This window comes from Sciurus vulgaris (genome assembly GCF_902686455.1).
Source record: "Sciurus vulgaris genome assembly, chromosome: 2".
In the NCBI taxonomy this organism is placed as follows: domain Eukaryota; kingdom Metazoa; phylum Chordata; class Mammalia; order Rodentia; family Sciuridae; genus Sciurus; species Sciurus vulgaris.
Window position 1 is genome coordinate 166,031,078 of NC_136462.1, and position 18,582 is coordinate 166,049,659.

The 18,582-nt window shown below is 36.7% G+C and overlaps 1 long non-coding RNA gene across 1 annotated transcript; it reads left to right on the forward strand.

Annotated features, from left to right (window-relative positions):
- Positions 1-245: 245 nt before the first annotated feature.
- Positions 246-14,010, forward strand: LOC306654685. Its single transcript, XR_013762026.1, has 4 exons — positions 246-354; positions 1,183-1,281; positions 12,973-13,016; positions 13,958-14,010. It is a non-coding gene; the product is annotated as an uncharacterized lncRNA (long non-coding RNA).
- Positions 14,011-18,582: the final 4,572 nt, after the last annotated feature.

The window sequence follows — 18,582 nt, forward strand, 5'->3', positions numbered from 1 at the left end:
AAATTTGAACTCACATTCAGACATTCCCAAATACTGGGTATGGCAGTGTATGCCTATAATCCCAGCAGCCCAGGAGGCTGAGACAGGAGGTTAGCAAGTTCAAAGCCTCAGCAATTTGGCGAGACCCGAAGCAACTTAAGAAGACCCTGTATCAAAATAAAATATAGAAAGGTCTGGGGATGTGGCTCAGTGGTAAAGTGTGCCTGGGTTCAATCCTTGGTTTAAAAAAAAAAAAAAAGAGGAAGGAGGAGGAGGAGGAGGAAGAGGAGGAGGAGGAGGAGGAAGAGGAGGAGGAGGAGGAGAAGGAGAAGAAGAAAAAAAATTTCCCACAGCTAAAATTTCAAGTAAAAGTGAGTAAGTAACTCAGTTTTCTAACTTCACAAAACAGAAGGAAAGGAAATGCCAGTAATGAAAAGTAGCAGATAGCAAAAGAACTGGACAGACATAGAATATAAGATAATATATGGTAATTAATTTGAAAACAACTGAGATGAATAATTTCCAAGCAGGTCCAAGTAATCAAAGCTGTCTCAAAGTCAAAGGAAAACTTGGATTTAACTAGAAATTTCAAAGTATTTATATTTATACTCAAACCATAAAGAAGCAGTCTCCAACCATAAAGAAGCAGCCCCAAATTTATAGTAAATTCTCATAGCCATTTTTCATAAACGTTTCTACTATTAAACATTCTATTCCAAAGTATAGTAAAATAGGAAATGCTGTATTTCTCATTGATAAAACTATAGTAACCTTGATACCAGATACTGACAAAAACATTATAAGAAATTACAGCATAAATGAAAAACCCCTCAACTAAATATTAAACTAAATTTAAGAAGTGCAAAATTGATGACATTTATCATTGCCTGTGTTTATTTCAGTTTAATGTTAGAAAACTCATCAGTATGAGTCATCTCATTAGTAGATTATAGGAGAAAAAATATCTGATTATCTACATGTAAGCAGAAAAGTCTTCTGACAATATTCACCACCTATTCATGAAGACAATATGCAAAACAGACACAATCAGCAAACTAGAAATGGAAGGGAACTTCCTCAATCTGATAAAGAGCCTCTATAAAAATGTACATCAAGTAAAATACTTAAAGATGACAAAGATGAAAACATTTCCTGTATATTTAAGAGTAAGAAAAGATGCCTGTGGTTATAATTTCTTTTCAGTTTTGAACTAGAGCCCACCTGTAATTTAAGTGACTTGGGAGACCGATGCAGAAGGATCACAAGTTTGAAACCAGGAAGACCTGCCTCAACAAAATCAGGGTAGGTGCTGTGGATGTAACTCAGTGACAGAATGCTCCTGGGTTCAATCCCACTACTGAAAAAAAAAAAAAAAAAGATTATACCAGAAGTATCAGTAAGGTACCTGAAAGGATAAAATGCAATTGATACCATTCATCAATAATAGGATTGTCTATATTAAATATCTAAAATAGAAAATATTAATAGAAATAATAGAATTAATTGAATATCCATAAACCAGTAGTGATCAATTAGATGAAACATTTTAACAGATACTGTTTAGAAAAAATAAATATGAAAATGTAAAATATTTAGGGATTAATTAAATAAAGGATGTAGAAATGCTTTGTGGAAAACTTATTAAAACTCATTGAAAACTTTTTTAAAACAAAAATCTAGCCAGACATGGTGCCACATGCCTGTAATCCCAGCAGCTCATGAGGCTGAGGCAGGAGAATCTCAAGTTCAAAGCCAGCCTCAGCAAAAGTGAGGCACTAAAGCAATTCAGTGAGATACTGTCTCTAAATAAAATACAAAAAGCTGGGGATGTGGCTCAGTGACTGAGTGCCCCTGAGTTCAATCTCTGGTATCCCCCAACATCCCCACCCCCAAATAAACTAAGTAAAATGGAGAGATAAATGATATTCTTAAATGGTTCAATAGAATAAAGATATAAATTCCCACCAAGTTGAGAATTTAATGCAATTACAAACAATATCCCAATAGGGTTTTTAGGCATTGAGAAGATAATTCTAATATTCTGTTCTAATAAAATTATGTTCTTATAAAAGAACAAAATAAAGGAGGGGGGAGGGGATGGAAAAAACTTTCCTGAAGAAAGAATAAGGTATAACGACTTTCCCTATCAAAAGTAAAGAACTTATTATTACATTATACCAATTGATAAAGCATGCTATTTGTGGCAGGACAGAGAAATAATCCTGCAGAGTACAATACATGGCTCAAAACAACTTATGCTTACATGGAAATTTCATTCTTGAAACAGCGAGCATAAGCTAGGTTAGTCCAGGCAAGGCTGTAGTAACAAATTGTCCCTCACACTTCTTACTTACAGTATGAATCCAGTGGTTGGGTGGGTTGGTGAGGGTGGGACATGTACTCTGGTGCTTAGAATCACTCAGGGATTCAGGAAAACAGAGGCTTCCTCATCTTGTAATTGTGAACCCTCAAGAACTTTATGGCCTTTTGGTTATCGTGGCATAGAAGCAAGAGTGAGAGAGTCAGGTTTCACACATGAACGCTTTGATTTCAAAGTGACTCTTCACAGACCTTGGCCTACAATTGTCTACATGAGGTCCCATCTAACTACAAAGGAACTGGGAAATATGGTGGACCACTTGGAGATAACAGGGTTAACAAATATTACTGTTAGTGGATAAAGATAGTCATTAGCAAAGTGATAGACTCTTTAATAAGTGAAAAAACCCATGTCAGTCTTGCAGATAAATGGTCAAGTGGCATAAGCAAAACTTTTCACAGAAGAGAACATGAAGATGGCTCAGAAAACATGTAAGGATGCTGCAGTTCCCTTGTAATAACAGAAATGAAAATGAAACCCCAAATGAGACACCATTCCACTCTTCATGATGCTAAAGGGGTTTTCAAAATTGGTATACCACTACACCCCAACAAACTATGCATGAAAATTCTAGTTTCTCCACATTCTAATTATTATCAAACATTTTAAGTCTCAGTAAAATGGTAGGATGAAATGGTGTTCAGAGCATTATGACTCATAATGGCCCCAAACTGAAAATGACCTCATTTTTATAAGGGTAGACTGAATCAGCAAATGGAAAAATAGTCATGCAATTCATTGTAAGTTGAAAACCAAGCAAAATTATGTTATATGCACTTGTAATTTATATTGTATATATTTATAAAATAGTATAAACCATATAAATAATATAGTCAAAGATAGATGGTAAAACTAAAAACTGGAAGGAAAAAAAAAACAAGGAAGTTAAAGATCTAGTGGGAGAGAGGGATGTGATCTGAAAGAAGCATACAGGGAAGTTTCTAAATATTGGTAATTTTCAGTGTCTTAAATTGGGTCATGTATATTTGATCTTTTAGTAGTGGTAAAAGTTTGAAATTGAGTAAAATAGCTAGAGACATCTAGGTAATAAGTGGCAGTGCTAGAATTTCAATCCATTTCCACCAGGGCAATTGGTTTCTTCTACATACTTTTCTTGGTATGCATTCTAAGAAATAGCTTTCCTTCTTTCCCTCTAACTCAACCGTCCATTCTTTTCACTGTCTTCCAGAAATCTGTAGACATCTCTTGTTCTCTAACTACAACTTCAATCCCTGTTCTCTAAACTTTTTTAGGTTAACACATGCACATAGATAGTTCAAGGCACAGAAGAAAACTTAAAGAAACATGACACTTTAGGAAGATACAGTATTCATAAAACAAGAACAGGATGCTGTGAAAAGAAACAAAGTTCATGACAGAATCCTTTTAATTAAAAAAGAGAAAGAAAAAGGAATAAATTCCCAAAATGTAAGTTGCTAAGAAGAGGAAGCAAAACGTTTTAGAAAAATAGCAAGAGACACAGAGAATCTATCCAGGAGATCTTATTGGCAGCAAGTAGTATTGTCAGAAAAGATGGAATAGAGGAAACAGAGGCATCTAAATGATCTAAGAAGCAATATGAGGATATTTTTCAGAGTCCAAAGTAAAGAGAATTCTTTAAATATGAGGATTCACCTCTACATCCTAATTACAACAATACTAAAGATAAAGAGAAGACAGGATACTTTTGGCAGTAGAATTATCATTGGAAACACCAGATGCTAAAAAAAAAAAAAAAATCAAAACAGGGTCTTCAAAGTTGGGCTCAGTGTTGCATTTCTGTAATCTCAGCAGCTCAGGAGGCTGAGGCAGGAGGAGCGCAAGTTCAAAGCCAGACTCAGCAAAAGTGAAGTGCTAAGCAACTAAATAAAATACAAAATAGGGCTGGGTATGTGGCTCAGTGGTCAAGTGCCCCTGAGTTCAATCCCTTGTACCTACCAAAAAGACAAAGCAAACAAACAACAAAGCAGAGTCTTCAAATTTCTGAAGAATAATTATTTCCCTGCCTCTCATTCTTTCCCTTTCTATTATTTCTTCTCTTCTGTCCATCAGTCCATCCACTCATCTACCCACCCATACATCCATCCACGCATCCATTCACCCATCCATGCATCAACCATGCATCATATTAACTCATCTTTCATGAATTTCCTTTTATAGTCCATGCATTTCCCAAGCTGTTTCCTTATAGCTGTTGCCATATTCATTTTGAATGGATTTGTCAAGTATTTCCATTTAAATCAAAATAACGTTATTAATTCTTCTCATTTGACATTTTTCAGCTCTTTCCAAAGCTTTGGTACTTTTGCCCTTTTTGGTTTATTTTTGCCAAAATGAATTATTATAGTACACATTATTCTGAAACTTGATTTTTTTCTCATTTAGTATGTCATAAATGACATACATTGTCAATATGTGTCTAATTAACCCTGCTTATCAACTGCCTAATAGTTCTTTGCAGGGATTTGCTCTAATTTATTAATTTACTTGCCTCTTAAGTCACTGGATTTATTTTCAGCAACCAAGTTCTAGCCTCTTCAGGTAGCAGATGTTCAGAGAAGTGACACATATCTACAATGGGAACTGGGGAGATACAGATTGTTAGTGTATCTGAAGGATTTGCGTAGCATGTGACCCTTGCCACTCAGTCAACTCTACATAGTATCCAATTCCTGCATAGAACTATCACCTGCTTATCACTGGAAAACACACTTCCTGGTTACAGCTGAGCTTACTTTATATAGAGAGGTACATGAGTTATACATGGTGCAAAGTTATATTTTCCTTCTCAAATGGACTTTCAACTATACTACTTCCTTTTACTCCCCAAAGCAAGTCACTAGAATGACAGCTTCCATAGATCTTTATCTTGGTTTTGAACATGAAATACAATTTCTGAACACCCTTACAGGTACCTTTAAGTATACATTTAGAGTTTATGTGGGTGAGAGATGAAGAATAGTAATTTTAATTTTACTTCCTAAGCTAATAGCATAAAGTCACATGCTGCCTTTTAAAATCTGAACTTTATCTACCCAAGAGATAGAAGGACACACTTCAGTAAGCACTACATTACTTCCTAGCATGAGAAATAAATGCAATAAAATCAGTTTTTATTTTTAAAGCCAATTAATAAATCATGAACATAACTGAAAAAAATTTCCTTAAGACTATAATTAATATTTATAAAGATATGGCATTTGAGATTAACATTGGCCTTTTGCATCAGCAAGACTAAAATAATGCCCTTTTAATTTCTTTATTTTTTATTTTCCAGTACCAGGAATTGAATCCAGGGGTACCCAACCACTGAGCCACATCCCTAGCCCTTTTTTTATTTTTTGTTTTATATTTTTGAGACAAGATCTTGCTAAAGTTGTTTAGGTCCTTGACAGGTTGCTAAGGCTGGCGTTGAACTTGCCATCCTCCTGCTTTAGCCTCCTGAGCCACTGGAATTACAGGCATATGACGCTGTGTCCAGCTTAGTTTTCTTGAAACACACTGCTGAATTTTCTTTTCCCATTGATTTTTCAGGATTTTTGATATAATGTAGCATTTGATAAAAATATCATTACTAAATTATTAATTTTATAGCAATCATCATCTTTTACAAAATCATTAATTTAAAAAAATCTAAGTATCAATTTTATTTATTTTTTATATTTTAATATTTTAATTTGTTCTAATTAGTTATACATGATAGTAGAACGTATTTCTGCATTTTGATAAATCACACATAAATGAAGTTTAATTTCTCATTTTTCTGATTGTACATATTGTAGGATCACATGGGACATGCAGTCATATGAATTTTGTTGGTTTTATTCTTCAGCGTTAGGCTTTCTGTTCAGTCACAATTTCTGCTATTTCTTTAATTATGATGATTCTTCACATAATAAGAGTATTTCGATTAGTCATTTTTTATATTCAGGAAGGGCGAGTGAATGCTGCATTTTCAACAATCTATACTTTTTTAACTGAGATGTGATTAGCATAAAAATGCACAGGTATCACATGTTTAGATAGATGAATTTTTTCGACCATTGTATATATAATTTGAGCAACTAGAAAAAATGGAAACTATTTGGTTTCCATTGTCCTAGGTTAACTTTGTTTGGAATAATTGGAACCACATAGCAGTAGTCTCTTGGATCTGGTTCCCTTACTGAGCATTGAGATTTATTCATGTCATTGTCTGTATCAGTCCTTTATTCTTTTTTTTGTTGGATAATATTCTATTTTACAACTACTCTACAATTTGTTTATCCAGATTTTTGCTCATAGACACTTGAGTTGTTTCCATTGTTACTATATTTTGAATATGGTGGCTGAAAAAATTCCTTTATGAGTGTCTCTGTAGACCTATGTTCTTACCTCTCTTAGACAAGTACCAAAGGGTGAAATTACTGGAGTACCTGGGGGTGAAATTTCTGGGTCATGAGGTAAAGTTAAACTTTATAAGAAATTGCCAAAAAAAATAAAAAATAAAAAAATAAAAAAAATAAAAAATAAATAAACCTCTTAAAAAGTAATTGTTCCACTTAAATTCCTATTGGCAGTACACATAGATTCTAGTTGTTCCATATCCTGGCTGATATTTGCATCTTTTGATAACTAAATAGTTTCCTGGTGTGATAACTAAATAGTTTCCTGGTGTTCTACCTTTTACTTTTTAAATTTTATATTTTCCACTCTGATGCTTCACCAAATACCAGGCTTACTGGTCCAAGGCACAACTCTTGTGAAATGACACTCAACTTGCTTGGCTCACCTGAAGATTCTCTGGGATCTTAGTCTTTCTTAAATTTCAAATTTTATCTCCCAATCTCTAATATAAAATTTCCACACACCCTATGTTCCAGCCAAACTAGCTACAGCTGGCTGTGTCCCAAACCTGCAGGGTGATTCTCCCTTTCTGCCTCCCCCCCCAAAGAACTTCTTCATGGCGCTTAGTTCCAGAGCCTGCCCATTCACAGGACTCAGCTCAGGTTGCAACCTTCTGCGACACACACTCTCCCAAACATGAAGTGGAGCTTCAGAACCCCTTTAGAATTGGATTTTTGTCCTTGTTTTAGTATGTTTCACTTCTGCCATTTTTGTGACACTTAAAATAGTATCATTTTTTATTGATACATATTAATTGTGCAAAATACCTAGAAGAGAGGATTTTGAACACACTCACCATACAGATATGAAAAAAGTACAGGATGATAGATGTGCTAATTACTATGACTTGATCATTGTGCAACATATGCATGAATCAAAATAGTACCTTTTATTGTAGTTCATTTGTTGTATGCCTGTAGGTCTCCTCCTGTCTGAGAGATTTTTTGAAGATGAGGTTAACATCCTATTTCTTCCCCGTTCACAGTGGGCTCTGAATAACTCTTTTTTTTTTTTATTTAAACAAATGGGATACATGTTGTTTCTCTATTTGTACATGGAGTCAAGGCATACCATTTGTTGAATAACTCTTAAGAGTACTGTTTTTGTGTTGTGTTTTTTTTTTTTTTTTTTTTTTTTTTTTTTTAACCTATGGTGGCCACTTCTTTTTAAGTGGATTTCATCTGGGTGTGGAAAATTAAATACACACCCTGCCCTACACTTTGGTTTGCCATGCTTGTTATCTGATAATGATCTCTGCCAAGAATACATACTGAGGTTTTTAGTGTGAGTCCTGGTTGTCTCAGTTTTTTCTCCCTGCCAGGCCCTCTCTTCACAGCATTATAGGAAAGGAGTCAGCTCTGAATTTTACTTTTTCTTTTCTTCTCTTTTCTTTCTTTTTTAGCTTCAGGGTCTTGTGCATCTGTGTAGCTATTGAAAGGAAACATTTTTTTTTGTCTTCTAAGAAAGTTTGGGGTCTCAGGACTCCTTGACACTATTGAAAATTATTAAGGACCCCAAGGAGTTTTTATTCTTTAATGGCTTTGTGTTCATTTTACAAATTTTCTTAATGATTTATTAGAACACCAAGGTATATTCTGCATTTTTTTTTTTTTTTTTTTTTTTTTTTTTTTTTTTGCTTTTGGTACTAGGAATTTTTTGCTTTGGGTACTAGGAAACCAGAGGGGATTTATCATTGAACCACAACTCCAGTCCTATTCTTTATTATTTATTTTGAGACAGGGTCTTACTAAGTTGCTCAGGACCCCACTAAGTTGCTGAGTCTGGCCTCAAACTTGCAATTCTCCTGCCTCGGACTCCTCGGTCACTGGGATTACAGGTGTACACCACCTCCCTGGGTAGTATTTGTTCTATTCTGATATCACATGTTATTAACCTCTGCAAAATCCCATTGCACACTCTCAAAATAACAAGATAGGCAAATAATTGCTTTGCATCATAATATCAATAGTTTTGACCTCACTTTCTTTGAGAGCTCTTGGGATCCTGAGGGATTTTGTACCACACTCTGAGAACTGTGGATTTATTTTGAAGAAATGGTATAGAAGTGCTTAAATGGAATGTGTGCAATAGGGAAGGGAAAATGCCTTTGAGGAGGGAAAAAAAGGCAATATTCTTTGACTGGAGAAGGAACCTTCGTTCTGTGGGTGGCTCTGCCATGGGAGGATGTAGGAAGAACTTCCTCAGGATTCTCATGAGTTCTATCTAATCTAGCTGCACCCTAGGATTAGTTATCAATCTTAGCAAAGCTCCCCAGACCCTATATAGGGCATGAAATTTCATAGATGTCAGGATACAGGAATCAGAATAGCCTGGTACATTGATAGGAATTCTATTGGTAACCAAGATTGACTGGAGGGGCCTCCCCACCTGTTCCCTAAGCATTGAATTTGCAGTAAGCACAGTACTACTTACAATAGGGTTCTGAAACATGTGAAGGCAATGTTGGTTGTCTCACTGATCAGGAAGACTGATGCAACAACCATGAAGCCAGACATCCAGTTCAGTCTGTGCATTTAAGATTTCAAGTGGCCCTGAGTTTTCCTGAGAATGAAAGCTTAGAAACGGCTTAGAATCTAATTCTTTATATCATACACATAGATGGCATTTTCTGCATAATTTAAATGAATCATAACTATCCTAGAAATAAATCATACTATAAATTAAGGGAAGATGAAGCTGGGAATGGTGATACATGCCTGTAATCCTAGCAATTCAGGCTTCTGAGGCAGGATTGCAAGATCGAGGCCAGCCTCATCAATTCATCAAGGCTATAAGCAACAAAGAGAGAACCTGTTTCAAAATAAAAAGTAAAATAGGCTGGGACAGTAACTCAGTGGTTAAGTGCCCTTGAATTCAATTTCCAGTTCCAAATCAATCAGTGAGTCAATTATCAAGGGAAGATTCTACTTTGTTCTGTTTGGAATTTTATCCAGATTATTTTACCATTTTACAAAATAACACCATTTAAACAAAAATATTATGTTAATTGACTCTTCACTACTACAAACCTGGACCAATATGTATTTGGAGGTGTGACACATGAGTAGGTTCAATCTTTTCACAGCATCTTTTACTTAATCAAGCTTGAGCATTCATACATTGATATATTAGAAATATAACATCGATATATTAGAAATTTGCCTTTTTAATTTGTATTATGTTTTTAAATAATATTGATGGTTTTAAAGACTTTGTGGTCAGACAGGTTATGTGAGCTCTGAATTTTATTTCAGGGTTGTAGGAGACATTATAAGAGATTTATTATAAAAAAAAGGAGTGGTGAATCTAATAGGTTGAGAAAAGGGAACCTTCATATGACCATGAATAGGGACAGACAAGAGAGGGGGAGAGACCAATAATACTACTAAAGATAAAATATTATTTTACTCATATTTTCCTTTAAATATGATCTAATCTATCTAATCTATCAAGACAATTGATGGTGAAGGGGAGCATTTATTTCACACTTCTATTTCTGGTTCTAGTCAAATTGACAAATGCATCATCCTGGATGCTCAGATCTTTGTCACCATTCATAGCTACCACTATTTCTAGTTCTGATTCTGCAGTCTTAGCCAATGGGCCAGAGACACATGGCAGCTGTGCATGCTTGAGATGGGTGTTAGGATGGCCTGTTATAGCCTCCTGGCCAAAGGGATTTATGTTCTTCCGAGGAGTTTTTGATCATATTTTCACATAGATTATTTCAAACTAGCTTTTCAGAAAGAGTAAGTGGAGGACTCTGGAATCAGGTCTGTGCTTCTCTCTGACTTACTAGTTATAAGAATATGAGCAAGTTAGTGAAGACTTCCTGAGCTCAATTTTTAAAATTTATCAAGTGAGGATAATATTACTCCATTGTCTTTTGACAATTAGATGAAACAAAGCATTTGAAACATGTTAGAGTTTTACACTTTAGCCCTGCACACAGTTTCCACAACTCAAATTCTCTTTAATAATTGCCAACAACGTAAAATTTAAGAGAGGTTGGGGAGGACATTCATACTTTGGCCCCTGATTACCCACCTTCTGGAAAGGACTGCAAACAGCTGGGTTCAGGCCCTGCCCTGATTTGCCAAGAAAAACAACAACAACAACAACAACAAAAAAAAAACACACCATCCCTGATGTCCCTGAAAGCCACCCCACCCCCTTCCCAGACTTTTAGAAGAATCCAGACAAGTGGGAGTATTCACAGGAAGTGTGAGTGTCAGGTTGGAGAAGCAAGTGTTCTTTTAAAGATGTGTTCTCTTTTGTAATGGCAACCAGTGGGGGCTTGGAGAAATTCATTCACAAAGACTAGGGATGCTCTTAAAAAGGAAAGGATCTCATCCCCAGCAGCACATCTCCTAAGGCATGCAGGCTGGCCCATCTGTCTGAAAGTCTAACTGAAGAGGGAGTTAGCAGAGAAGGCAGATGGGCAGGAGAAAGAGCAAGGACCCTGGTAACATTCCTACACCATGTTTGGAATGCAGTTTCCTCTGGTGATGTGGCAGAAAGGAGCCAGTGTCACCTTTTGTCATTTCTCCATCAAAGATGGCTGCTAACACACTTGAAGAGTTCCCAAGGTCAGTGGCATCTGTGGTCTCTGTTCCTGATCCCAAGTACCCTGAGGTCCTCAAAAGTTCTTTTGTTCATGAAAGGGAGGAAAAAATTTTCCAAGGGCCAAAAAATTCAAACTGACTAATCTTAGGCTGACATCTTGTGGCTCAGCATGATATAGGCATTTCGCTAAGAAATTGTTCCTTGGACTGGTCAACAGGTGGGAAGAATGGTGACCCCGAGGACATAAGGAAGAAATAAAAACCAATTCATTTAATTTTTGGACAATATGATGATAATAGTTTTTAATTGTATTTTACAGTATATCTATGATATAATATTTGACAATAGTAACTATGGGTTTAAATTTATTTTTGATTAAATGTCTGTAAGAATTATCAAAAAGTATGACTTATACTATTTCAAGTCGATTTCCAGTATGAGAGACTCCTGTCTTTTTCTGTCCAGTGGTCTGTGATAGGAGCCCTCTGTTGATGCCAGCAGGAATTTCTAGGAAATTCCTGGGAGGTGCTGGGAGGTGCTGCAACATTCTATCGGTCCACCTGTGTCCTCAGTACCTCACGTTCTAGACTGGGGCTCGATCTCCCCCACTCTCTTTTGGGGGCCTGAGATCCATTTTCTATTGGTCATTATTCCCTCTGGTCTCTTTCACCAAAAGCTATGAACAAGGATGCTTTATGTAAGCACAGCTTCCAAAAGATTATGAATGAAACTTTGCCGATACTTGAAGATAACATAAGGAAATTCCAATGCACAAAAGGGAAACTTAAAAACACAATTCCAGCTTCTTATTTTCCTAAAACTTATCAAGGTGCCTATTCTTTTGGATTTCTCCTTGTACTGCAGCTCCTAGCATATTGCCAAGCTCCCGGGGTCCATATTTTTACTTCCCAAAGAGTCTGGTTCTAATGTCCTCTAGAAGGAAAGACGCAAGTCCGGTCGCAGGCTCCTGCCTCAGGAAGAAAATTATCACTCCAGATTATTAAGCTGTGCAGAGATGCACCAGTTCATCACCATGCTGGTCACATTTTTAAAGCAACACCCTCAGCATCTCATTTTGAAGCATTTGAATTTAGATTACTTTTCCAATGTCCAGAGTTTCTCAAAAAATAATGGGCTTCTATTTGAGTTATATCTCATGATAAAGGTGGGTTCATTAAGATAATTCTCAAAACCAGGAATTCAGCCCAAAGCCTGAATTTCAGTTTTCACTCTCAGAGTTACACACATAAAAAAATCCATTTTAAAGCGGAAGTTTCTGTTTTGATTTCACTGCACCACTATTGCTGGTGGTAATGATTAACCTCTTTAGGCCTCTAAATGAGGACAATAATACATAACTTCATTTAGTGAGGACCAAATGAGATGATTTAAGTAAAATAATCTTTAAACTGGGATCGTATAAACATAAATGTCTGTTGATCTTTTTGTTTTTACTGCATTCTTCTTAAGGCAATGCTTCTGAAATTGGCCAGAGTTCTTCAGTTATAATGCACAATTCTTAGTAATGCAGAAAGATTGGGGTGGGGAATGTGCTGAAGTTATTCTTTATGTAATTTATAATCATTTATATGTGTATGTGGAATTAATATTTTGAAATATGTTAATGTGGTTTTTTTCTGTTTTCTGTTTCTGACTAATAGCTTTCTCCTTAGTCCACCTGAGCTTCCATCATCTGGGCAGATAGGTGAGGTTGGGGTGAGGAGCGGGAGGATGGGGAGAGGTGAGGATTGTTAAAGCAGAAATCCAAAGAGAATCACAAGAGTTGTAAAGTTGTTGCTGTTGTTATTTAACAAGACTTTGAATGTCCTGCTATATTATGAGAGAACAGATTTTCTAAGACTCCTTTAGGTCTTAATTGAATGGGTAAGGGCTTGTTCTACAGACTGAGGTCATAGACTTTCTTCCACAGAAATAAGATGCCCCTACCACCCAAGACCACTAAGGGAGGGGAAAATGAATATGCTGTTGGAAAAGAAAAGCTCAGAGGGATAAGACAGGGAGAGAGAGAAGCCTGATGGTTACTGTTTTAAACATCAAAAATAAACATAGGGAGAAAGGGAGATGTTGGCGGGAGGAGGAACATATTCATTGCTGAGGTTCTTATTCCTAGAAATGTGGCAGCTTAAGTTCATCCAGTAAGGTATCCCGTGGCCAAGAACACTGGGGCGATGGGCTGCTTTTCTAGAAGCACTAGATGAAATGCTTAGGCTTCTACACCCTTGTGACCATTTCCAACAAAGAGATGGGCAACAGTGCTTCTGTAATGGCCAAGACAGACTTAGGGAGATAGGTGATGGACATGTATTTAATATCACTTTCAAGAACCATTTCCCATTTGGGACCCTGGAAGAAAAACACTTCACAATGATGAAAACACAAGGGAGGATTTGAGGTGTCCTCAAGCTGTATGTGGCTTTTATATGGCACAGGTGGGACACAGATGTTGCTATATGCCTCCGAAGCAGGGGAAGAGAATTGGGATCATGGTTAAGGATTGTGTAGAAGCATCATTGTGGTGGAGAAAGAAGAACCATCTTAGAACTGTCTGGGCCAGGGTCATGACCACAGACTGGAAAGGAGTCGTAGCACCATTCAGGGAAGTCCTGATGGGGGCCCTGTCTGCAGGAACAACTGATTCCACCCTGCCATACGCTGAGTGACACAGACAAGAGCAGAGTCACTAGAAATAACTAAGAAGACGTTATTTCTTCTCCCGAACCAGGATGGACTCTGAATGCAGAACTGACACTCTCTTCTCAGATCCCAGAGTCTTCTGCTCCACACCCTCCATACTCAGATGTTCTCCTGCTGAGAGCAAAGAAGGGAAAAAGAAGCATGGTCTACAAGAATGGGATTGGAAAATTGAGGTATGTTCAAAATAGAAGTTAAGCCTCCCAAATGAAAAACTCTGAAATGTTCTAAAATCTGAAACTTATTTGAGTGCCATCATCAGGCCACCAATGGAAACTTTCATATCTGACCAAATGTGACAGGTTTCAGTCAAAATATGGCACATTAAAAATGTTGTATAAAATTATCTTCAAGCTGTGTATATGAAACATACATCATTTTCTGTTTAGACTTTGGTCTTATGCCCAAGATATCCAGTTATATATATGTAAATATTCTGAATCTGAAAAAATTCTCAAATATGTAATATTTCTTCTGGTCTCAAGCTTTGACTAAAGAATACTTGACCTGCATTGAATTGGATTTTATCTCTTTGCACACTCCAGGGGTAGAAACAGGAAGGTGATCTGGGGGAAGGTTCTGGGGTACTAGTAGTGTTCTGTTTTGCTCTGAGTTCTGACTTCTTAGACTTGTTTAGTTTTTGAAAAATACTTGCAGATACACACTTAACATTTGCATATCTCCTTATAGGCAAGAATATGTTATTCTTTAGCAAAATGTTTACTTGTAAATTCTTATTATTTCACATCTATTTGCATGTTCATAAAGACCCATACAAACATCTCAGCAGGTGGCTCTTGTAAAAAACAAAATATCAATTTTAGAGAAATAAAGACGTCACCTTTTCTCCACAGATGAGTTGAATGTAAGTATGTGACTTCACTTTATGAACTTTTGCTAAAGAAAACTTGTCAAAAATCCACAGACTCTCCATTTCCATAGGAAAAAAATTTAGGCTAGTGCTATATTAAATACTATCTAGAATGGCAAGTGCTGTAGAATCAATTCCATATGACAGAAATTAATGAGGAGATTTAGTCATTATGGTACCAGATCTGTGTATTATCATAGATGCTTGAGCAGTTGAAATGCATTTCTTATATTTTATTGTTATTTTGTTATATTTTGGAAAATAGTGCAAGCAGGGAAATAGTGCAAGCATATACTTTCCAATATTTTTGGAGACCTTAAATTAACTTTAACAAAAACCTTCCCTGAATTGTCAGTAGTCTTAGAATACAGAGGCATAAGGAGGAAAAGAGAAAGAAGAAAGTGGGTCAATTGCCTTTTAACAGTTGTAAAATATTAGGTGAACCATGTAACCCTTCAGGCTACTTCCTCACAAGTAAAATAATTTTCACATCTGCCCATCCCACAGTCTTGCAGTGAGATTAATGAGATGCTGAATGTCTAAGTCCTTTGCAAAATGCAAACAAAGGACACTTCTTGATCATTGTAAATCTGACTTGAGAAATGAGAGGCAGCATGTGTCCCCACTCTGTAAAACTCCAGTGGTAGCTTCGTATTTCCAGAGCTTTGGTACTTTGCCTAATGATCTAAAGGAAGTAGCATGGGTCATCTTATTGGTCCTTTATGTTATTTCATAATTTGTCATATGAAATGATGTATCTCTAAAATAGTTTGTGCTGTATGAAGGCAACTTCTCTGTGAGTTATGATAATTCTTGTGTTACATTCAGTTCTGCCCGACAGTTGCTGACACTGCTGTTGTCCATTTCATGCCCTTCTTTCAAGCACTTCAGCGAATATCCATAAATTCTAACCCCCTGACCCTATGTCACCCTGTCTGGAGGTTTTTCTGGTGAGTGAGGCTGACTGTGCCGAATCATAGAAGGTGCTGGAAATCTCAGAGAATTAACATTCCTAGAGGCAGCACTCAGTGAGCATCCCAGCTCCCTTGTCCCTGAAAAGTGCTGACCCTGGGGCTTGTGTCCTACACTGACAGCCGTCTCTAGCTCTCCAGTGATAACGGGTTGGTTTCCATACCTATTATGAGTGCCTTCACGTCTCTGTCTCACTTCCAACTGTCCTGCTGGTATTTTCTTCACTTTCCAGATACACTCATTGCATTCATATCCCTGTTTCAAGGTCTGCCTCTGTTGAATCTCAAACCAAGACAGACCCAACTATATTAGCTACAATTTTGGAAACTTGAAGTTGAATTTGTTGCTTCACTTGTGAGTTTTCCTTGGGTTCAGAAACCTTTTGGCTCACCCTCCATGCCCTGGGCCATTAAAACAAAGTTGTAAGACCACATTGGAAAAAGAGCATTGGTTTCTTTCAATAGGTATATGTTCACCAGTCTATTTTCTAAAACTGTTATCATCTAGTGTCATCTGGGTTGCTTCTCCTTTCTGAATCCTAATCCTTCAGAATTCAGCATAATCCCAAAGTAATAACTTTAGAATGCATTAAAGATAACAAAGATCCTTTGTTTTCTTAAGGAAAACTTGAGATTCTTAATATATTCTAATTTATCAGAGAGGAATGAGACATTTTATTGAATAAAATTTATTTCACTTGAGTAGCAATTCTTCTCTCTCAGTGATCTTTTCCATCCTTTCTTTCTTCCACATTCCTTCCCTATTTCCACCTCCCTTCTCTGGACCCCAACCGCCTACCCAATTTTAAAAGAAGACAGGTAGGTATCAGAGGACACCTTCAGAAAACTATCACAGTAAGATTACCTCTCAAAAATCTTTTTTTTTTTTTTGGTGCTAAATTACTTTAAAAGACAATGACTTCTGAGTATTTCATGTGCAGAAGTTCTTCTAGTTTGAATGTTCTTTAGTGAGACAGCTTTTCTTCTGGAGTCTTATAACTTGAGATCTTAATTTTGGACAGCTCAGGTGCAGATGTCGTCATGGAGAACAAACATGCTGGCTTAATTAAGATACAGGAAGAGCAATATTTTTTTTCTCAAAATATGCCACTCCCCCCACCCCCCATTCTTCTTTTGAATATTATGGTGGACTCCATTCTTCTTTGGGTAGTTTCAGGGGAGAGTGAAGTTTGGTTGTAGTCACTAAAATCACTTACAACTGACCCTCCATCACTGTGTTCACCATGAAACATGTTTTCTTTGTTTTATGAAAGAGGAAGCAAAGACATTCCATTCTTGAACTGAGGGACTTTGACCTATAACAATGACACGAAGTCTGGGTGTCTTCCTAAAACTGAAATTCCAGGAACACAATTTATTCCTTATTTTGTGCACTAAATAATCCAAGTCGATGTTTCAAGAGTTTAGAGATGGTTTCAAAATGTGTGGGACTAAGAAACAGAAGGAAACTCTTCTTGTTGCTGGGAATGTTTTCTCAGAAATTGCAAAACCAGGTTTAGCCAGGTATGGTGGTGCATAACTACTCAGGAGAATAAGGCAGAAGGATTAAGTTTGAGGCAAAACTCAACAATTTAGCAAGACTTTGTCTCAAATTAAAATTAAAAGGGGTGGGGATGTAGCTCAGTGGTGGAGTGCCCCTGAGTTCTATCCCTAGTACTGGGGAAGAAGGGCTCGTTCTTCGTGGTTTCATAAAGCTTCTTCTATAAAATCCAGTAGGGGATCAGATCTTTCAGAGTCCTTCAATTCCCCCTTTGAGTATTAGTTGGTAGTGTTTTATGGAGGTGATAGTACCTGTAAGTTTCTGTGGGGAAAGGCATTTGCCATAAAAACTTAGGATGTGTGACTAAAATACAATTTTGTTGCTGTGAGCTTATTTTAACATTTATGGCCTGAATTTTTATTTCTTTGCCAAACAATTTCTACCCTTTTACTTAATCAAGCATGTTTGCATAGCACCCTTACAAAAATGCCACTTTCTGAAATCTGCTGAACACATAGGGGCTCTTTGTGAGGAAAGAATCAGCTAGCCTGGGGTGAAAAGCACACTTTCTATGCAGGGCATTTTCCATTTGGTGGAATTTTAAGATTCCAGTGTTCTTCAAGTGTTAATATTACTGCTTTAGTGGAAAATAACACTTTCTACAATCTCTATAAGCTTGAAAGTTTTATTTCATTTGATTTGACCACAGTTGTAAAGATCCTTAATCTTTTGTTTATAATTTGGGTGTATCTACCTATTCATCAAACATGCTTAATAAATACTCTTTTCTCTTATGGGAAGTATCATAAAATTCATTGGTGCTGGGTAAAAGTGAATATTTTGGGGTTTCAAAAAGGTACTGTTTTTTCTCTGTGTTATTTCATACCTCAGAGGAGGTGAGAATTTCTTTGTGATTCACAACTAAAAGGAGAAGGTAGAGATATTAAAGCACATCACTCACTGAAAGTTACCGTGTTGAAGCTAGAAAGGAATTAAGAGTTAGAGACAATGGGATTACCTATCCTCTAATGTTTAATTCAGACTTCCTTTGTAGTCATCTAAGGTCCTGTAAGCACTGGAAAAACACAGACTTTGCAATTGTCTAACTCATTCTTGGACAGGCACTTTCCAAGATGAACACTAACATCTGACTCTTACGGGCATGTCACCATGTTCTCAATCCCCAACCTCTGAGATCTCCTTCCTCTTGCATCAC